The following is a 23,358-nucleotide window of genomic DNA, read 5'->3' as shown; positions in this document are numbered from 1 at the left end:
AACCCCTACCAGGGGTCCCTGATGGCTAATGGCTGATGAGCCTCATTAGTTTGCCTCATCTTTGAAAGGAGAGTCCCGCTTGGCTAGAAGTTGTAGGTGTCTAGCAGGCATTTTCCACTTACAAATTCTCTTCTTATTTTTTTAAACTAAATTCAATTATTGTGCACTGAACATTTCAATTCAAGTTCATCATATACATCAGTTACAAGTTCATGAAGTTTGTTATTTCTGCTTTTATAACATTTCTTTATTTTTATGTGTGGGTGTGTCAGTTCTCTCTTTGCACAGTGTGGGTCCTTGGGATCAAACTCAGGTCCGCAGGCTTGGAAGCAAGTGCTTTATTCACTGAGCCGCTGGCTTATTGCTTCTGTTGTGAAAATGGAGGCTCTGAGAGGTTAATAGTTAATCCCAGGCACAACTAACAGAAAGAACAGGGAACATCTTACTCAAATCTTTGGGTAGATTCCATATCTGAGAGTCTTTCAGTACTTCATGTTCTATGGTCAGTAAATTATGGATTTAATCCTCTTAAATTTTTAAAATAAACTACCTACTTGGGAATAAATTTAGATTTGCAATTAGGTTGCAAAGACATTATCCTTGAGAATTCTGGGACATCTTTCAGCCAGCTTTCCCAGATGTTGATATCTTACATAAACATTGTTTATTTGTCGAACTAAGAAATTAATGTTGGCATGTTGGGTTAGAGTCCTGTGGGAACATACTACAGATACTTGCACATATATGTTTATTGCTTCACTAGTGAACAGCCAGGGACTGGAACCAGCTCAGAAGCCTATTGAAATGAATGAATAATGAAAATGTAGCATACACACACAATGGAATTTATTCAGCTTTAAAGAAAGCTGAAATCTGACATTTGTAGGAAGACACACTATGTTAAGTGCAATAAGTCTTTCTCTGTAATACAAATACCACATTTCATCCCATATGCAGGATCTATATTTAAAATTGTGTGTATGTATGTATGTATGTGCGTGTATGTGAGTGTATATATGAGTGAGTGTGTGTATGTGTGTATATGAGTATGTGTATATGTGTATATGAGTGAGTGTGCATGTGATTGTGTACGTATGAGTGGATATATGTAAGTAAGTATGTGAGTGTATATCTGAGTACATGAATGAATGAGGGATTGTGTGTATGAGTGTGTATATGTGAGTGTGAGAATGTGTATATTAGTGTGTATGAGTGAATGTATATATATGTGTGTGTAAGTATGTATGCCAGTGTGTATATGTGAGTGTGAGATAAAGCTAGAAAGGTGATCATGAGAGGGAAAGAGGAGATCTCAAATGGGAGGGGACATGGAGTGGGATACATGTGGCATGAAAGCAGAAGAGGGACCCTTCAGGAAGAAGGAAACGTATGACTTATGTTTTTCATTGCTGTCACCTGATATCTAACAAGAAGCAACTTGAGGGAAGACAGGTTTATCTGGGCTCACAGTTCAAGAGGTTACAGCTTCATAGGATGGGTGGGGGGGTATCACTGAGTGAGTATAGGGTGGCTGCACCTCCTCATTCAGAGAGAGAACAGGAAGTGGGACTAGGTTAAGAAACCTCAAGGCATTCCCGCAGTTATTCATTTCTTCCAGCTACGCCCCACCTCAAGGCTTGCTCCAGATAGTGACCAAGTATTCAACACAAGAGTCTGGGGGAGATATGTCACGTTAAAAACTCAGTAGAAAGAACTAGTCAGAGATTTGCAGGAACTTGGGGAGGAGCAGTGGGCTAGGAGGATGAATTAGAACGATGTATAATGGAGTGTACATGTTGAAATGTCATAGTTAATAAACCTATTACTTTGTATACCAATTTAAAAATTAATAAAAAATGAAATTAACATTGGCAATCGACTATCAATTAGACTACAGTATTCGTTTGATTTTCACTAATTTTTCCACGATGCCCTTTTTAATGTTTCAGGGTCCAAGCTGGGGTACCATATCACATTTTATAACTACTAATTTTAACCTAGTTATTTGCTACAACTTCATATGGAAAAGGTTGGGTGGGGTTATAGATTAGGAGTCGTCTTGCTATGTGTGTGTGTGTGTGTGTGTGTGTGTGTGTGAGAATGTGTATATGTGTGTATGTATGATAATATATGTTTGTGTGAATGCATGCACATGTGTGTGTGTAGTTGTAGTGCATATGGACTACATATAGAGGTAACTATGATTAAAATACACCATGTAAAAATTATCAAAGAATTAATAGAACACCAGTTTCCCATTCATTCTGCATCTGCTTTTGTAGACAGTTTTTCAAGCACAATGCACCTGCCACATTTATTTCTGCCCCGTATCTTGGCTTGTTTGTATACTGGCTGCAAGGGTTTGGGATTGAGATTTGGTCTTCAAGAGCAATGTTCAGTCTGTCTTCTTTCAAGGACAGGAAATTTCAAATCAACTTTGAGCTGTAGCATTTGCTACACCAAATATTCCTGAAGTTCCCATAATTGCCAATAAATAAGACATTCCATCATCTTTAAGTCATGAAATCTTTTGATAAATTGAATTCCATAAAATATTGCTCTATTGATCTTCATGCTCAGCTGTCAATAAAGGAAACCATCCAGAATTTCTGGCAGGGATTTTTCTTGTGTGGAAGATACTGTGTGTTTATATGGGGATGGACATTTATGAGGCCAGGATCTTTGACTCAGTTCCTGGTATGACATCAAATCCAAACCAACTGTAATGACAGAGGCCTTACTTAACTTTATAGTACAATTTCACTGACATTTAGCAATTTGTGGAGAACTCCAGGACCTATGCTGTGAGTCCCATGCTCCTTCCACACTCTGTGTGTGTGATCTGTGCTAATGCCCCCTAGAACAAGAGAAAATCAAGCTCCTCTCTGAATTCAGTTTTGACTGCCGTTCACATTTCTGGAAAAGCAAGAGCCAAAGATGAGAAGTGACGGTATGGCAAGAAAAGGCAAGCGTCCAGATCCAGTGAGCTTCTTCTCCATATCAGTTTCCACAGGGCTGATCTGAAATAGACTGAAATGGTATGCCAGTCCTTAGGATTTTTTAAAAAAACAAATAACATTTTCATACTTTCATCATGACAACATGTCTGGGATACCATCTGTTCTCCCCATGTGTTAAGGCAAATCAGTAAGAAAATAGTGTTTAGAGGACTAATATTTAGCCTGCTCATAATCTTTTGTAGGTGGGTGGACTACTATGCCAGGGATAGCTGAAAACAGGGTTTTTCTACTATTTGGCATATTGGGTCACTAACAGTCCTTACGCAACTATGATGTTCCAGAAGAGAGAGGGGAAGGGGAATCTCTGTAGACTGAGGGTTGAGCAGTGTGTATACAATGACACCGCCATGACAGAGGCTTGCAAAAGGTTCTGTGAAACATAAGATGGTCTGTGCCACAGTGTGTGTGTGAGAGAAATGTATGTATGTATGTATGTATGTATGTACGTATGTATGTATCATATATCATCTATCTATCTATCTATCTATATCTATCTATCTATCTATCATCTTTGTCTTTGGGGTGGGAAAAGAGTGCAGAAGTAATTTTCGAGGAAGGAAATAAAACTAAGTCCTAGCCTGGCAGCTTTGGGAGACCTCAACCATACGGAAAGGAGTGGTGGTGGAAAAAATGTCACTAAGTTGATGCTTCTGAGGTCAACAATGATAGCAATGTGATGCATCAAGGAGTCAGAGCTAATCATTCCACTACTGCAGCTGGACTGTGGAGTATTCAGTATAAACTAATATGTGAAACCCATCTCCTAGACATATCCTGAAACAATTGATCAAGAATTGATTGCTCATCCCCAGACAGAGGCAAAGTGGGGATATGACAGGCAAAGCATGGTTTGTGACAGGAGGGTAGCAGCTAGCTATCTATAGACAACGATCAAGAAGATGAGGGGAAAGTTGTAGAATATGGCAGTCTGCTTGTACTTAAGAGTGGATATATCTTATGGCAGTGTAAGGTCACAAAGTTGTTACTCTGAGTCTTTTTTTAGGCCAATTGCTGGGGGATCTGATATAGGAAGGCTAGACGGGGGATATTTTGGAGGAATCTTTGCAAGTCTAAGAACATATATCTTCATTATTCTTTTACAGAATGGAAGGTAAAACCTTTTAAAATAGCTCTTGCAATTTTTTATGATTTTTTAAGGCTATTTGGGAGTACCTGTCTGGTGTAATGTATACGGATGCACAGTAGTTGCACATTGAAAATGTGTTTGCCCCCCAGAAACCAAAAGCTTTCAGGGAATGCTTCCTTGTTGCTCTAAATCTTAGTTATCCCTTGGAGAGCAGTGAATTACCAGCTCAATCAATAACATCCTGAGTTCCTCTCCACACATGGCAGAAGAAATAATAACATCAAAGACTTAAGATAACCCCCTGTTGAAAGGTCAAAAAATAAAGAACACATTAATGTTAATATTTGTAAATGCCACTGAGTGCCTTCTAGGCCCAGCACTGAACACATCTCAGAGGATCAACAGTGTTTCTATGAGCTATAGCTAGACTGATATTACATTTACTCCTTAGTTGTGGAACTTGAGGCTCAAAGAGGACAACTAACCTGTCCACAATCACAGAGTATAGAAGTGATGGAACCTGGTCACTAGTCTAAGTTTGTCCATTGCTGAGGCTTCTCCTTGTGTTATTATCTCCACAAAGTCAGTTATGCCTGCTCTGTAATGGATGTGGGGGACCCCTTGACATTCCAGGAAAACTAGTAGTAGTCCTACCCTTGGAAGTCGCAGAAATTTTACCTACACCCCTTAGTCATGGGAAACTGTCCCTCATATTGCAGCCTTTTCTGTTATTTTTTCCTGTTTGAGAAAGTGAGTGATAGCCTGGCCTAGCTCTTCTCTAGTTTATCATTTTCCTAGGTTCTGGGTCTTGGAGCTAGGGAGGTAAAGGCTGAAGTCAGTGGGGTGGGACTCAGCCAGTACAGAGGTGGTCAACATTCATTCACGCTGGTTCCCCGACAGACATGTTCATAGCAGAATCAGGCACTGTATCTCACCAATGCTAACAAAATCTCTCACAGGGCAGTGGGTCATGTGGCTCAGAATCAGGGATCCATTATCACCCTGGTGGTAATACCCATCCTTGGTCTTACTCTCTCCCCTTCAGTTTGTTCTCAGAACAACTCAAGACGTATGTCCTTTGCTTGTCCATAAAAAGGCAAAAACAATGGTAGCTATTGTTTAGTCATGAAATAAAATTAAGATAATCATGTGAGGATACTTAGAACAAAGCCCAATGTAAAGCAATATAAGTATAAATGAATATTCAAAGAAATGCAAATGAATACTAGAGCTTGGTTACTATTTTACAATGAAAATGTTGAATGATAATTGACCAAAAAGTTCTATAAAATAAGGCTTGCAACACTTGGATTTGTTACATATTCCTAACCCTTTCTATCTTGGTAATTAAGGGAGCTAGAATGCAAACTAAATGCTGGAAAGATTTGCAAATTGAGAAGAGGGAGAAACAGACACAAAGGAAAGGCGACCAAGTTAAAAGCAGGTAATGGCTGAGATTACCACTGGAAAGGAGGAAGAAGGGGGAACACTCCGAACTTGTATTTTTTTACTCCATTAGCTAACAGGCATATAATTTAATTCTCTTGACTGCTGTGAGAGATACGTGGCGCTGTCTGTACTCTACATTGAGGAAATCAAGACTTGTGCTTTCTCTTTGAACATTCACAGCACTTGGCCTCTCCATTGTTTGCACACCTGACACACACACAGAACATACTGCATTGTCTCCGTACCTGGGTGATTCCCTTCCATGAACCTTAAAGTTTTTGAGAGGCGGTAGCTGGGCTTTGGTTGTCTTCCCATTTTCGACCTGTCTAACATACTGTCTTGTATCTAGTAAGTACTGAACGGCCTGGTAGAAGGCTGTGATGTGCAAGGCTACAAAGAAGCAGGGGCCACCATAAGCAAGAGTTGTTTAGTGTGGAGAACCCTCAAGTTCCAACTTCTGGCCATAAGGATTCTGCTCAGTTACTGATCCTAGACTGAGGATTGGCTGCTCTTACCAGTTTAAGAGTCCAACTAGGTCCTAGGAGATTCAGTCTGAGCTTATCTCTTAAATGTGACAGTCATAGTCAGCAGCTGTGGGATGGCTTTGCTCTGTCTGAGAAGCAGAGAAATGAAATAGGCTTTCGGAGAGAAGATGCTCACACTCATGGAGAAATCATACAGAGTCCATTTGGTTTTGAGAGATAGATGATTACTTGGATCTGAAAGTCCAAATCTTGATTCTGCTCCTCAGTCATGTGACCACAGGTAACTGTTTTACATCTCGGTGTCTCAGTTTCCCCCTCCATGGAAACCTTCCTTGGGGAATCTCATATCATGTGCTTCAGTTCGGTGATGATACATGATACACACCCATTAAATTGTAGCTATTGATGCAATTTCCTGCTTACCCCTGATTCCACAGTTTTTTTTTTTTTTTGGTCTGTGTTTCTATTGCCTTGGATACATTTTCCTTCCTCATTTCAGACTCCCAGCTTTCCAATTGCTACTTGTAACACAAAGCAAATCAAAGGCCTCTCTGTTGTTGGTAGAGCATCTGATCTCGTGCTGGCAGCCTCTGCCTGAGCATACTTATCAGTTACCAGCCAGAAACACACACCTGTCTTTTCATAAGTGACACCACTGGCCCCAGCACATTTCAAAGCACAGACCTTTCTCTCCTCCTGTGGAGAAGGAGCCCTGCTTGTTTGTTCTCTTTGATGCTCGGAGCCTCTTATTAATTTGATATAGGGCTGGGGACTTGATGTCCTCCTGTTGTCAGAACATTCTCCAAAGTCATGAATAATCATGTTGCCATGCCCATGTGACTTAAAATACAAAAGGTGCAATTTATGCGCGTTTTCCAGTTACTCTTTCAAAAGAGTTCAACCAGTGAAACTGTCAGGCTGTCAAGACGCCAGCACTAAACTGGATCCTTCACTGTTACTTATGAATTTTCAAAGGACATTAACACATTTTTAATTGGAATCCCATCCCTTGCCCTGTCCCACCAGCCTGCAAATCAATCTGTTAAATGGTTATGCTCCATGAGCCAAGTGGCATGAGAATGTGCAGTCAGTGGGAGGCATTGGTAGAAACCTTGTTTCATTCATTTAGGGTCTCTTTATAGGATCAAGTCTATAGACAGGAGTACAGTTTTTTCCAGATCATGAATAATTTTTATTTTCAAAAGAAGGATAAAGAAAGAAAGTAGGGTGCCAGTCAGCAAAGGGGCATTACGGGTCTTATAAGTATGTATCTTTCCTAGCATGGCCTCAAGTACCTGTACATATCCCATTCACTTAACCCTCCCATCAATGATGTCCATTGTCATTCTCCTACACAGAGGAAGGCCTTTACTTTGCATGCCTCATGATTCCTGGGCAGGGAATCTTTTCAGAGAAATGCTCTGGTCGCCTTTCTGTTCTCTCATTCCTCTGTACAAAAGAGAGTTTTATCCTCTGATTTGGAGCCTATGAAGTAGGCATCATATTCCTTGTCCGCAGATGAGGCACTCTCTGGTGTCTTCTCTTGGCTGTTAGATGAGGCACTCTCTGGTGTCTTCTCTTGGCTGTTAAAGACTTTGATGGTAAAGACTTCCCATCTCTGAGGCTAGGTGTACAGTTTAGAAAGGCAAGTCTTTTCTGTTGGTGATATTTACAAATCACTCTGCAGTCTACCACAGCTATGTCCTCCAATACAATTTTTTTCCTATTAATAAAGTTGGTATTTTGGTTCACAACTGACTTTGGGATCTATCTCTTAAATTTTTTAAGTCATGTAGAATATAAGAGGATGCATAAAGAATGTTATTTGTTACTGTTCTTGACAGACAGTTAAGGGGTAAACCCAATAGCTGAACTTGGTAGCTCACACCTCACATGGGAGGTAGAGGCGGGAGGATGGAGGACAGCTTAGACCAAATACTTTTCTCTTAAACAAAGAGGGTCAAACATAGTATGACTATATGAAAGACTGCATTGTTGTTTTATTTATTCTGCATATATTGTTACTTATCTTGTATTTATTCTCCACATACTTACAGGGTATTTACTGTGCGTCAGGCCATAGGCTTTTAAATAAAGAGTCCTTATCAAGTGTGTACTCCAGTGGTGGAGAGAGACAGTCTACACTTGTATGGTACTATACAGGATGTTAAGAACACCTCTTTAGGAGCCATGACTTGGTTTTTTCTAGAAGCTGAAGGTTATTTCTTTCTAAGTAAGTGACATTTAAACTGGTCCCTGAAGGATGAACAGGAGGGACTTGGGAAAATATGTATTCAGGAGGGAGTAAATATGACCCCCCACTCACAGGACCTGGAAGTACACAAGAAGAGAGATGTTGCAGATACAGTACGGGAGGAGAAAGGCAGGGTGGAACTGGCAGGGCAGGGGAACTGTGCAGGATCTTAGGATATATTAGCTGTTTTAGTGATGAGCTGGAAGGTGTTGAAACCTAGACAGGAGGGTTTGACTATTGACCAAACATGAAGCGAGACACAGAGACCCACAGTCTTCCAGTGAGGAAGGAGGGCTGGGTGTCTTAGGCTGTGCTGCCACCTCAGCTGAGCCCTTTTGCCTGACACAGCAATTCATCTGGTGGTGGTCTCAGTGGAGGAAGGCATGTGACAGAGTGGGGGAGGGGAGGAGGGCTGAGAAAAGATGGTTAATCAACTACCGTGGATAACTGACCTTTGTTCTTGCTGGAACACACGCCCTACAACAGCACTGATCTAGTACAGACCAGTGCACAGTCAGTCACGTTTGTCTTTGGAATTTTTTCTGTAACATAGGGCCATGTGACAGAAAGCAAAAGGAAAAAGGGTAGATTTGTCTTCAGAGTGACTATTATTTAGCTCAGTAGTTCCTGAAGATTGTTTGAATAGGTACTTACCAATTATTGATGAGACACTGTGCATGTACTTTTACAGCGACCCATCAAAATTCAGTGTGTTTTCTTTTCCCAGCACATCTCAGTTAGGGCACTTGATTTGTGTCTATATTTCATAAAGTGTATAGTTGGAAAACTTATTTATACCAAAGTTATGCTAACCTCCCTCAGCAATGGCTTAAGTGTCAGTTTCCAAAATTTGAATGTTTATGTCTACCTATAGACAAAATCTACTCTTAGCCCTAGTCAAACAAGCTTCTCATTGCAGTGGACTGGGGTGAACATAGAGATGCATGGCTGCTCAGAGTCCTGAGACTAAGGGAGAGGTGAGTGTTCAGACCTAACCAGGATAGTATACCATTCCCTCTAGGGCTCAGAGACTGTAATGGAAGAGGGGGTAGAAAATTTGTAAGAACTGGAAGATAGGGGGAAGGGCTGTGAAATGCTACCCTATGGGTATGATGCAGTCATTGCAAACATGATCTCATGGCACCTGGGCTTGCACAAGATAGCCTGTCAGCAGTCAATCAGGGATTGGGCAGGAACCCGTGGGGCCCCTTTCCTCTCTGCTCAACTGTTTATTGGATATTGATGGATTGGGACAAGCAGTCATAGTCTTCAGTCCTGTACTTACTGGCCAATCTGCCAGGTTCCAGTGGTCATCACGCAGATAGCCCTGGTTAAAATCAGTGAGTCATAAAATGAAACAAGAAGATATGGCAGTGGAAAATTGATTTGTAGGGAGGATGTTAGGCTGATAGACAGGGGGAGATAAGAGATTGTGTGGAATGAGAGGAATCAGAATGCATAATATACATGTATGAAATTGTCAAAGAACAGGTTCAATAAAATGTATAAAGATAATAGTAATACACTTATAAAAATTGACTAAATTAAAACTTCAGTTCTCATTTGCACCTGCAGTGATTCAGGTGCTCAGTTGTCTCATGTGACAAATGTCTGCTGCATTGGATTAGTATTTAAGTTGTCATTTGTGGGCTGGGGATAAGAATTAGGTCATTTTTACACCACCTGCAGCTAGTGAATTCTGGAGGCTCCTATCATTTTATGACTGGCTGGGACTGGATAGAATGGATTCTGGCAGACAGGGAAAGCCCTAGGCAGTTAGCAGTTAGGTGGTCATGTACCTTGGTGTGGAGCTCAAAGACTAGGACACAGATACTGGAAGATTCATGTCAGACACAGTTTATAGACTGAAATGGTGGAGGGGTAGTGGAAGGAGGGAGAGAGAGGGACAGGAAGAGGGAGAGGATCAGGGAGAGGAAAAGAATAAGGGAGGGATGGAAGGAGGAAGAAGGGAGGAAGAGAGGGAGGAGAAGGGAGAAAGAGAGAGAGAGAGGAGAGAGAGAGAGAGAGAGAGAGAGAGAGAGAGAGAGAGAGAGAGAGAGAGAGAGAGAGAGAGAGAGAGAGAGAGAGAGAGAGAAGTGTGTTTTTCGCTTTCTGGTTTGCACTTGTATGGCTAGTAGTAACACTCATCGGGATAGGAAAATGCAAGGATACTTTGGTTTGAGAATGATATCATTAACTTGGCTTTGAACACACAAATTTGTGGTTCCTGTGAAACAAATAAGTGGAGGCACCGAGTCAGCTTTGAGAGAAGTTGTCTGAGAGATCAAATAACATTTCAGGCTGTTTTATGACTTGAGTAATAAAAAGAATATATAATAAGAAAAGATGAAGTATGTGAAAGGCCACCTAAATATTATAAAATAAGCTTCTGAGTAAGCATAAAATGGAATAAAAGGTCAGATTGTAGATATGAGCACTTTTAGTGCACAAAGATTGTTATGGTGGGGTCTCATATGCTGAGGGGCAGGGCTGGCTCTTGGTTTGGAAGGAAAAGCTGTATCAGGGACATACATCTGCTCTGCCAAGATCTTGGCTCCTTGAGCACTGCTTTTTGGATAATGATAATAGAGAGAGCTGTCTCGGGTAGAGGACACAATATTTGGAAAAATGGTTTCTGGTCTCGATGATGATTGCAGCTTCATGTCTATGCTGCATTCTTGTGAATTTTTGGTCAACTGGAGCCAGTCTCCCAAGGACCTATCAATGTGCAGTATGCTTCCTCGTGGGAGAAGCCAAGTACTGGACATGTAGGAGGCTCTTTAAAAACTTGGCTAATGAATCAGAGGAGGGCCAGAGGTTGAGCCCTTGTTCACTCAGCCCCAGCTTTTGGTGTAAGTCTGGCTTGATCAGCCTGCTTGTAGTTGCAGACATGATCCCAAGGACAAGGCCATTGGATAAGCAAACCAGGTGATGAAGGCTTACAGGATTTCATACTTAGTTAGAAGGCTTTGTTCCATCAATTTAGGTGGGAAACACTTTAACCATACAGTGATAGTCCTGGTCCCTGTAAAATCATATCTAGTGCCTTTACACAGAGGAAATAATACAGCACTTAGTCATTTGCTCAACTTAAAGGTGTAACGTGCCTGTGGTTTCTCATTCTCTGTGTGAGGCATAGGAGAGAGACATAAGTTGGATACCTGTGTTTGCTCCTACTCAGTTAATAGAATAGACATTTGCTATGGAATGTGCTAGAAAGGAGGTTTCCAGCATAACCTGAGCAGGGAGTTGGAGGTGAGAGACTTTTCTAGGAATCAGCTTCTGAGCTGAAACTGTTGAGGGAACAGAAACACCCAAGCCTCTGGTTACTCTGTGAGTGTCAGGGGGACTCATGAGGACCTCTGGACCCCAGACCCTTCTCTCAGGAAGGATTTGCCCTACATGAGCACCAGACACCTTTTGTTTATGAGGTAACAGAATTTGTGACCAGATTTTCAGGGTCTGGGGATTGAGGGGAAAATATGATCCTAGCCTTGAAACAGTCAGCCAAAGAGAGGTTCTCCAGGGCCAAGGAGGCTGGTATCTGGAGCTCTTAGGTTACACAAACAGTTTTTCCTTTTCCAGAAAAGTGAGGTGAAGATAAGCAGAAAGCAGGCTTTCAACTGTCAGCCTGATGGAGAGCTGGGGACTCGTGGTTCTCCCTGCTGATCTGTATACCATGTTGTCTCGTGTTTCCCCAGATCGCACCCAGGCCACAAATTACCAGGCCGCAGAGGAAAAGTAAATGCCTCATTTTTCTTTTTTTTCTTTCCCTCCTTTTTCAGATCTAATAATTCCCCTTCTGGAATGATTCATTACAAATTCTGTGTCCATGCAATACATTAATATTGATTAAGAAACAGGTGCTCTCAGATTCAATTAGCAAAACTGCAATTATTCACAGAGGGTTCGGCTGGAAAATCGAGGAGGGGTTATGCAGGTGTGCACGTGAGTGCAACCTGAAGGTGTTGCTGAGGGCTAAGTAGATGCTTCTCACTAGCGAATGCCTTCTCAGAATCACTTTTTATTTAGATGACAGATGGGTTGCCATCTCAACCAAACAGTGATGTTGAACCTCTGAGGTATAGGAGCCATCAGGACTGTACATATGGAACCAGACTCCTAATTTGGGTTCTCAAGCTCCCACTGAGATGCTCGCCATACATACGAAGCATGTAGATCCCTTGGTGCTCCTCTGGGGGGGGGGTTCAGGCTTAGTGGGTTTAGGTAAAGAACTTGGAAATCTGTACATACGAGAGTGACTTACATGATTCAAGTTCTGGAATAGGTTTGGGGAATGCGCTCCGGGTAAAGTGTCACCCATGGGAATGGAAGATGGTATAATTCCAGAGGGACATTTACTATTGACTTTGCCATGAGAGGAGGCCAGTGGCTTTATGTCTCTTTGTGAATGCCAGGTGAGTAGAATATAATCCAATAAACAAGAAAATAAGGAATTATCCTGATTTGTCAATGGACATGCATTTTAATAAAAGAGAGAGAAACTTTGAATTAGTTTTCAGGGTGTTGTTCTCATGGATATCCATCCTGGACTTTTGGAATGGTGTCAGGATTATTTATGGCAAAAATTCCTCTTGATAATGAGGTTGTATTGTTGGCTCAGTCACTGACTTGGCTACTTATATTTCTAACTGATGAAGTTCAGTCAGAAATATAATGGGAGTTTTAGACAAGAAGATTGATTAAGAGAATCTAGGTGAATCTTCTCACGGGACAGATGAAGGTATGCAGACTGAGGGATGATGGTCCTATACAAGCCTAATCAGGTGACAAGATGAGAGACTTTAAATTCTGGGACTAGCTTCCTGAATTCCTGCTTTCTCCTCCCAGTGGCCCTTTATGGCATAGTACACTGCTTCCAGGATCCTCTGATTACATGGGTACCTTGTGGCAGGATGCTGGGAGGGTGGTAAGGATTTCAATTAATATCAATGAAATGAGGTGAGAACTCAAGATGTTCATTAAATCCAGTGGTGGGGTGAGTTAGAGAAGATTTAAGTACAGTGTGCAGATGTATCTCAGTGATAGGGCACTTGCTTAGCATGTGTGAGGGTTTAGGTTAAATTCCCAGTGTACATACAAGGGAAGGGGAGGAGGGAAGAGAGAGGGAGGGAGGGAGGGGAAAGAGGAGGAAGAGGGAAAGGAGAGAAGAAGAGGGAGAGGGGAAGGGAGAGGGAGAGGGAGAGTGATGGTGTGCTTAAACAGTGGGCTTTCTTTGAGCCACAGACATGTAAGAGAACAATTGAATTTTCAACATGACAAATTTAAACATAAAAGTATACATAAAACCACAAAATTCCATGAAAGAAGTAACTAATTCCTTTAAACATAAGGAATTGTTAGATTTCAGATCGGAAGTCAAAGCCTGTCATGCTCTGATGAAAGAAATGGCTAGCTGGCAAAAATACAAACATGAACAGGAGCTAGAGGCTTGAAGCATGAAAGATGGTGCTAACAATATTTTCATGAAGATCATGAAAGTAATGTTTAGGTATATTTGAAGCTGTGGTTTCAACTTCCTTGTAGCAGCCACATGATAGCAGCCACAGACAATATGGAAGTAAATAGTCTCGGCAATACACTAATAAAACTCTATTTGCAAATCTGGGCTGCAAGTCGAATTTGACCAGTGGACTGTAGTTTATTGACCCTTGCATTAAAATATTACTATTGGGATTTTAAGTCTCTTCAAAAGCCTAGATGTTAAAGCTCTGCTCACCAGACTCTGGAGCCACAGCAGCTTAGCATTCATTATGTTTAAGAGGCAGGACTTCATAGGAGAAGTTATGTCATTGTGGCATGACTTTGAGTGGGATATTGGTACCTCTGCCCCCTTACTCTGGTTTCCTCTCCAATAATAATAAGGTGAGTATTTTCTGCTTTTATTTTTGAGATTATAATTACAACAGTTCTCCCTTCACTTTCCTCCCTACAAACTCAACCTTATATACAACCCCTGTTCTTTTTCAAATCTATGGTCCCCTTTTCGTTAATTACAGTTACATGTATGTATATATAGGAAACTTATATGTATTCCTACATATAAGCTGCTTGTACATACCCGTTACTGAAAAACAATTGGCGTGCTCTTTGTAGAAGACTCTCCCCATGTCAACACTCCTTAGATGTCTGTAATTCTTTGTGTAAGGTTGAGGCCTCATGGGCTTTTCTGTGTCCACTTTGTCATGTTTATTGGTGTTGTCTTTACTCAGCTCATGTTTAGGCAGTTATATGGTAAGACTTTTTGGGTGCAGGTTCTGACAGTATTAGGAGGCAAAAATCTCACAGCAAACTCCCCGATCCTTTGACTCTTACAGTCTTTCAGGCCCCCTCTTCCACAATGTTGCTTGAGCCTTAGGTGTGGTAATGCTTTATGGATGGGTCCATTTGGACTGGGTTTATGTTCTTACTGTGATGTTCTAGCTATAGTCCCCAAAGCAACGCAGAACAGTGCTGAAACCTGTGAGACCGCAAACCAAAATTAACTTCCTGTTTCTGGTTTGTTCATCTCAGGCTTTTTTTTTTTTGGTCACAGGAATGGAAAGGTGACAAACACAATATGTATGTGATAAGTAGTATAGGATGTTTGGAGCATAAAGGTTTGGAGGAAGGACAGGGAGTACATGTGGCAAAGGATGTATCTGATCAAAGGGGTGATAACATGCTTGGATGTGCTCCCTGGCTTCTCAGAGTCTCAGTTTCTTTGTTTGTGCAATGGAAATAAAAGGAACCCCCCAGAGGGGCTGTTAGAGATGTTACCTAAGACAGATCTAGCACACCTTGGCATTTAGCAGGCATTGTGAAATGCTGACTGCTATCGAAGGTGCTTTCTCGATGACGGGGTCCATACAGAGATTGTAGAATTGCCATGCATTGAACTCTTCCATAGGCGAGCTGCCTTGCTTCCTGCACAGGTTAAATTGGACAGATGCTATTTGGCCACGGGGGAAATTTTCACTGGGATGCCTTCCTGAAGGCTCTTGGTCAAATGTCCTCTTATTACTGACCTTCCTTAGATTAATCTAGTGGCTTTGATGTCACAAGTCATTCCATTTAATTTAGTATCTTCTCCCAATCAGACTGTGGTTTCAAATATTCTTTTCTTCTCAACGTCCAAACTGATGTGGAAAAACTGATATTTACTAAATACCTGCATAATTAACTTGAAAAGGCCTTTGTCCCACAGTCACCTGGAATGCTACAAAGAGTGTCCCACTGATTTGTCCTCGCCTTTGGGAATTACGGCTTTGACATGTGGCAAGGATGAAAATGGTTTTGTGTGTGTATAGGCCAAGCAATACTACAACCATGCCTGAAAATAAAGCACTACCATGGATCACATAGGTGCCTAGATGCATAATGGCAGGCGACAAGCCCAGGAGCGCAGTCTTTCTGCAGAAGAGACCCGCTCTCAGGCTCTTCTTGGAGAAAATACTTTCCCACTCACACTGGGAGCACATTCCATTGACCTGGAAACTTCTTTTTAACATGGGTTTCCAGCAATGGTTATTCTTTTGATAATAGAAAAGGCCAAGATATCTCACTTCATCTATCCATTTATGGCATAAACAGGTGGCCATAAGAAACAGTATTATAGGTATATATCCATTTTCTGATTGCTTGGAATCCAATATTTCTGACCAAATGGGAACTTTTGTCTTTTCAAGTGGATGGTCTCAGCAGGAAAGAATTCCCAGAATCCATTTTCTATTCTGGAAGGTTGAGGTACAGATGTTTCCAATATTCACTGGGACAGCCAACAGGCATGACACTGCACCTGGAGCATTGACGGTAGGTGGTGGCTTGGTGGAAGTCAGCTCAACCTGGCAGCAGTGACAATTCAGAGTTTTTGATGGTCTTCTGACCAAGTAGTTGGTAGTAACTAATGGCTTAGTATCCCTTGCTCCAAGTTTGGTTCTCCTGTATTTCACTAACATCCTTCTAATAAATCTCCTTTAGGATCTCAACCTGCTACCAATAAATGTCTTTTTGGACCTTGAGCCTCTACTAGCATCCTTCCAGTAAATCTCCTTTCAAACCAGTATCCTTCTAATAAATTTCCTTTTGGCTCCAGACAATCACAGCTAGTTTCATTTGCTTGCAGCTATGAATCCCGAGGGACATATATAGTATGGGATGCAGACATGTAACAGTTTCTCAATGAACTGCTCTCTGAATAGTAACCCTTCCTCCCTTTTTTCCCTAAGCTGCTTCACTTGATGAAGAAAACATTATTTCCTTCATTCCCATGTTTTTGTGGTACTCATTAGCAGGATGATGCCTCCAAAAGTAGGGATTAAATTTGAAACGGTTACTTACTAAATGCCCTGTTAGAGAAGCATGAAAGCCAGCAATTCATTTATATGCTGCTATACTCCTGCCATGGACAGTAGTGTCCTGCACACTGAGTATGCTGATTTAATGATGAGTTAATTGAAAAGCACCGGTTAATACCTAGACAAAAACTCAGATATTTTTCACACTTATTCCTCATAACAAATATGGGTTGAGCATAGGATCCTACTCTGCAACGTTTTGAACACAGACATGATGCCACCAGTGAGCAGTCTCATATGCGACCTTGTGTGGTGCACCGCAGTTAAAATGCAGGTACATGAAAGCATTATCTGAAATTGCCTCCAGGATGAAAAATAAATGGCCTTCATATTTAGCCTTCAGGCCCATCCCCCAGGTATCTCATTATGGATACACGAATATTTCAAAATCTGAAAGCATCTGACCTGCAAAACACTTTTCATCCTAAGCATTTTGGATAAAGGCTACTCACCCTTTAAGCATACGAGGCACTAATATGCATACTATGCAAATGAAGAACTCCAAATTCAGCAAAGTGAATTTCCCAAGGTCTCACAGCGCAGTTGAAATCCCAGTAAGGGACATTCAGTTCCCCGCCTTTTCCATTTCTTGTACTGAGGCGTTCATGCCTCTCTCACCTCAAGTGTCCACCATGAGTCCAAATCTTGAATTAACGATAGCTCCTGCCAGCCCAGCTCTGCTGGGTGAACCCCGGCCTGTAGCTGACTCCTCAGTGACCTCCAGAGCTGCTGGCAATGAGAGGAGCCATCGTTCATCCCATGCTTGGTTAACCAAGGAGCAGGGATCTAGTTCTCCTTCGAGGCACTGGCTTTGTGATCTGTGAAAGCTGTAAGACAAGTTTGAGTCGCCAGAACCCGGGGGGCTCTGCTCTCTTTGCTGCTCCACTGGAGCCTCGGCCTCTGCTTTCCCTCGCTTGGCTGGGTCCCTGATGACTGACAAGAAGAGAGGGAGAATAGCAGGAAAGTGACAGTCTGAGGTACTTGCAGCTGGAACCCAGCTCCTGCCTGCAGCAGGATAGTGCGCTGTTATAGCAACAATCTGCTGAGTTACAAGTCATAAATCTTGGGTTGAAGTGAAAGGTGGTTGGGATTGCACCTCTTTTGTTTGGTGAATTTATAACGATTCACCCTTCCTCCCTGCCACTTCCCCAGCTTGGATGAACATTTTTTACTTTCAGCTATTTCTCTACCCTGAACACATTTCTCTTTCGGAATTTACCAAACATTGACGGCGATTTATTCGTCTTCTCTACTAAGCTAACTGTACTTCAAGGGGCTGATGTCTGCTGGTTTGTCTTTACTCAGGGAACACAGGTGGTTCAACCAATATTTGGAGCCTTATATGTTTATCCTGATAATCTCAGCCTCAAATTCATTTTGTTATCATGGAAAGACACGTAGGTGGATCCATTCTGAAGGCTCTGCCGTCTGTGCATCTCACTCATATTAACGTCTGTTAACAGTGCACTAAATGCCACTTTAAAGTAATAACCAACATCTGGACAGAGTTTTGCAACACATCATCACTTTCACATACATTATATCCATTTGGGAGGCAAGGAAAATTACTCAGGAACCAATCAACATGGAAGCAGCATAGTTTATTAGCCAAGAGGACTTTGCCTAGCAGTGAAATAGATTACAGTGTAAATCAAGGTCCTACCAGCTATAGGATATGTAGCTTAGGATAAATTTGACTTTTTGAAGTCTATGCCTTTGCATTTGTAGAACAAGAACCACAGTGTGAATGTAAGATAGCTTTAAGAAGAATAATTGAGATTATGTGAGCACCTATGATAGGGTTGGCTCTTGGTGTGCAGTAATGGAAATTGTGTTCTGAACACAAACATGCCACATATCTGAGCTGCCTTAAGATGCAGGCATTCACATTTCATTACTGGTCCACCTGACTAGTGCTGCCTGGTAGAGTAGTTTCCAATTTGAATTTCTATTTATTATGATCAATTGGTATTATGACTAAGGACTTGTGTATGCACTTGACTGAAATACACAGCGCCTGCTTATAACAGGCATTCAACTAATGCTTGTTAAATGAAAGAAAGGATCCCAGAATTCTCTGATGTTCTTGTAGGTGCTGAAGTTTCTAGCTGGCTGGGACAGCCAAGTGTTGACTTGACTGGATTACATGATCTAACTCCATATTCTCACACACAAAGGGAAATGTCTGTGGTTCATATGAAGATGGAGGCCCATGTCTGTAGAATCATGAGCACATACACAAAGACTTTACTTCCGCTAGGTCAGTGTTTCTGAACCTGTGGGTGATAACCCCTTTGGGGGCCAAACAACTCCACAGGAGTTGCCTAAGACCATCAGAAACCTGACATTTATGTTATGATTCACAACAGCAGCAAAATTATAGTTATGAAATAGCAACAAAAATAATTTTATGGCTGGGGGTCACCACAACATGAGACACTATATTAAAGGGTCGCAGCACTAGGAAGGTTGAGAATCACCGCTACAGGTGCTTTATAGCTGTCACAGGTAATTCTCACCTGAGAGACAGGTGTATATTTCCTAATTTTGCCAGGGAGCAAACAGGCTTAGAGAGGTTAAGCAAGTAACCTCTTGTTACTTGCTCCAAGGAACAGCGATAACAAACCGTGAAGCTAGAAACAGCACAATTCTGTTAGGTTTCACAATCCCGTTTCCTTTATGTGCTCCTTCCCAGAACTTCTCACAAAACAGAGGGCTCAGTAACTGCAGAACCAAGACCCAGGAAACTCAATAACAAATAGAGGGTATGTGATCATAGTCGTCATAATCAAATTTCACTTAGGAGCTTCAAAGGAGTGGAGCAACAGAAGATTGCTGACAGCATGTTCTCCAGAATAACCCCATTATGAGAAGTCAATTCGCTTAAACAGGAAGCAAAGATCGAATTAATGAATTAAGCTCAGGGTAGAGGCCTAGCTTCTGATGCTGGATTTGTGTAAAACAATCACCATAGCATGCTATTATTTTCAAATCAAAAGGAAATTGATGGGTTGCTAGTCTGCTTTCATGTATTTGAAAACAGAAAAGCGATCAAAAACCCAGATCATCAGACAGAATGGAAAACTGCTCTGCATTCTGTAGCTAAGAGTCCAAACCATTCCAGGGTTTTCTGCATGTGTCACAAGGTACATGGAGAGACGTTCACGACTTGGGTCACTTTAGTCAAGTCCTATTGTGTTCCATCCTTTTTCTCTTTGCATGGCCCATGATGAGAATCCAGCACGTCTTGAATCAGAGTGGAAATGGTGGGAATGCTTGTTCAAGGTTTAAATTAACTGAAGGTAAAGGGAGTAAAGACAGTGCTGGGCAGAGAACTTCCAGGGCCTGGATTTCCTGTCAACTTCCATTCAACTAGTGGCTATGTTTGGGAAAATAAAACAACATGCCCATTATGGAGACCACAAGGCTGCATACCATGTTCCTAGCATTATTTCTCTGCACTATGGATTAACACAGACAAAAGGGAAGAGAGAGAGGGTATGTATTTCAGCAAAAGTAAATAATAGTCCAAAGCTGCACCCCATCCCCAATAACCTCAAACTTGCTGCAAACCTGGGATGTTGGATTCCCCTTAGAAGCCAGGTTTTACCTTGTGTTGAACTACTGGTTGAGATGGGAGAACCAGAGTTTGAGCAGAGGCAGAATGTAGAGAAATCTGTTATGGCGTGGTAATAAACATGTCTTCCTGGGCGATGGACACAGGACACACTGCTGAATGGTAAATCAGGACACGGACCCACATGGTACTGGTAGAGGAAGGACAATTTCTGTTCCCGTGTCTTTAGACAGATGTGTGATGCTCCCCACACTTTCCCTCATTGCATCTCATTTCTTTGTCAACCATTCAGTCAGTGTGGGTGATCATGTGTCTACCTGCTGTGCCTCCATCTGCTTTCCAATGCCTTGCGTGCTTAGACTGTGGACCGTCCAGTGCAATCTGAAGGGGATTTGCTTTCCGAGTCCTTTCCTCTTTGTGTACATTATACTGCGCAGCCAACGGTGACTGAGTGGCCTGCCTCTGCAAAGGCAGCAGCTGCCCCGTTCTTGTTGGGAGGAAGGCCAGATTGAACTAGGCAGGACAGATATTTGCAAATTAAAACAACTGCTTTTTCTGCCAGGATTTCATTGGGGTTCACAAGGCCCATAGAGAGAGTTAATTATACCAGTCACCTTGAATTTCTTGAATGCCACAAGAGGATAAGGTAGTCATTTAGTTTGTTTCTGCCTCTGTTATTAAGAATGAGCCTATAAGCAAGGCTTATGTACCCTGAGCATCCACAAATATAGATATAAAAGACTGAGCTACAAGGAACACAATTGGAAGGGTCCCATCTCCATTTTGCTGTTAGAAAACTGAGGCCAGAGATGTCCCATGCTTGGCTCAAGGTCATACATCTAATTGGTGATAAAGGTGATAAAGGAAGAGAGATCATTTTCCTGTGGGCTACTAGGCTCACACCACTGTTTCATATTAATTTTAATTTTTGTATTGTGCTTTTAGAGACATCTTCCTAGTCAAGAAGCCTTACTCTGTACCTCAAATTAAATTGCACCCTATTTAATAATTGATATCAAGCAAATAAAACCAAATGAGTATAATGTATTTTATATACGCACTAAATATAGCATGCAGCCATATACATTTTCTCATTTCAATAAATATTTGTTGAGGATTGTTATGAAAGGCACTGGATTAGATATCATCAGAATTTCAAAACCAAATACAGAAAATTTATAATGGAGTGGAAAAAGTAGAGGAAAAAAAAGCAAAGAAATTTAAAATATAGATAAGGCAACACGGGAAATAGATTTATCACAGTTTAACTCAGATTATCTCCATGCCTATAAAGAAAAACATATAAAACTACTCACCTTAAAGAGAATTTTCATTTATGTAGCTTTTTTAGGTTGTTTTGTGATTGACGTACAATAATTATACAGATTTCTGGGGCATGCTGTGATGTTTCGATGCATATAAAATGAATGATGACCACATCAGAACAGCTATTCTACCTGTCTCAAAAAATATTTCTTTTTTTGTTTTTGAGATGAGAATATTCAAAAGATTCTCTGGTGGTATATTTTTAAATAAATAGCACATCATTATTAATTCCAGCCAGAATTTATTCTTTCTATCTCACTGCAACTTCTACTCCTTGGCCTGTTCCTCCCTAACCTTCTTCCTGCCTGCCTTCCCCAGCATCTTATAATTTCTATTTACTCTCTAGGCTTCTGAGAGTGAACGTTGCATTTTGCATACAATTAAGGTCATGTAAGATTTGTCTTTATGTTTTTGTTATTTTGCATGCTTTCAATCCTCCAAGTTCATCCACATTGCCATGAATATTGTCCCTTATCCCATTTTTAAAAATGCTAAACATTTTCATGATGTTACATTTTCCTCTATATCACTTAGGTCAATTCAGTTTCTTGGCTCCTGGTCTACTTAAACATAGGGGTGCAGAGATCTTTTCAGTGTACTCATTTTATTTCCCTTGGATAAGCACTCAGGTATGTGACTTTGGCTCTACAAAGAAAGGATTGCCCAAGACTTACAGTATGTAAGAATGGATTTACTAGTTCGACATTGGAAAGGAGAACCAAGCTACGAGGAATAGAGGGCATATAGGCATATCTGTATGGACCTGGGTTCGGATCCAGAATTCTAGGCAGTCTTAACTTCCAAAAACTCAGTGTCATTTGTTGTAAAAGGACATGATGTCCCACAGTGTGGAAAAGGTGATGGGATGCATGCTGGCTATCCAGCCCAGAGTTTTCCAGACAGTATCTGCTCAGTAAATGCTCATTTTCCTCTTTATTTCCAAAGCTGAACTTCCATAGAACCCTCCCGGAACTTCTCTTGATATTTGGAGCTGTTTCTGACACCACCTACATAATCAGATCAGGACCAACATTTGTAGTGATGGCCTTGAGGTGGTGTAGCCATTTAAAAAACAAACAAACAAACAAACAAACAAAAACAACCCCCCCATTTGATTCTCACTACCATGTTACAGTTACCAAAGCAGAACAATTGATTTAACACATTTTGGAAAGACTTTTAGCCAGAGAAAAAGATACAAGGGGAATTTCCCATCACACGGAAGCAGTCAGGAGAGTTAATGAGCCAGAATGTGGTGGCTGTAAGAGTTGTGGGTGACTGAGGTTCATATTATGTTAACAGAATAAAGGTGCCTTTGTTGCAGGTCTGTGTTTCTTGGCTTCAGTTTCCTTCAGGAGAGAAGGACCCGAGTGCTCTTACTAAAAATAGCTTCTCCTGTATCTGTCCATCATTGACAAAGACCAAGGCTGACCCCTGGGAGGTACAAGGTGATCTGTGCCTGGCTAAGCTCCAGGAAGAAACAAGGGTGAACAGGTGCTAATGCTTTTGAATGTATCAAGTCCCAATGTTTTCTTTAAAAATGCATTTTGATGGGATAAATGAGTTGAGGAGAATCAAAGTAAAGAAAACTGTAGCATAAAAAAATTTTCTAGAAGCCAAAATGGGAGGTCCTGTGATTATGTCAATAAAGCACTGTTGAGCCAATAGGGAACCAAGATAGGAGGGACTAGGAGTCCAGAAGGACTCTGGGTAGGAGAAACACAGGGAGTCATGATGTAACGCCATGGGGTAGGAAGCCCGGAACTATTCTCCGGTAAGAGAGATACTTAGATCAACAATTAT

At 41.4% G+C, this 23,358-nt stretch overlaps 1 protein-coding gene and 1 long non-coding RNA gene across 6 annotated transcripts in view; both read right to left on the bottom strand.

The window, feature by feature from the left end:
* Ca10 (carbonic anhydrase 10) overlaps window positions 1-23,358 on the bottom strand; it is a 497,907-nt gene that overhangs the window by 119,507 nt on the left and 355,042 nt on the right. The window lies entirely within an intron of this gene.
* LOC121141466 lies at window positions 324-17,734 on the bottom strand. Its single transcript, XR_005878393.1, has 2 exons — window positions 17,105-17,734; window positions 324-3,030 (listed from the first exon to the last, which is right to left on the bottom strand). It is a non-coding gene; the product is annotated as an uncharacterized LOC121141466 (long non-coding RNA).

Source organism: Mesocricetus auratus, unplaced genomic scaffold (genome assembly GCF_017639785.1).
Source record: "Mesocricetus auratus isolate SY011 unplaced genomic scaffold, BCM_Maur_2.0 Super-Scaffold_100007, whole genome shotgun sequence".
NCBI lineage: Eukaryota > Metazoa > Chordata > Mammalia > Rodentia > Cricetidae > Mesocricetus > Mesocricetus auratus.
Note: the sequence above shows the minus strand (reverse complement) of the source record. Positions and strands in the feature narration are given on the sequence as shown.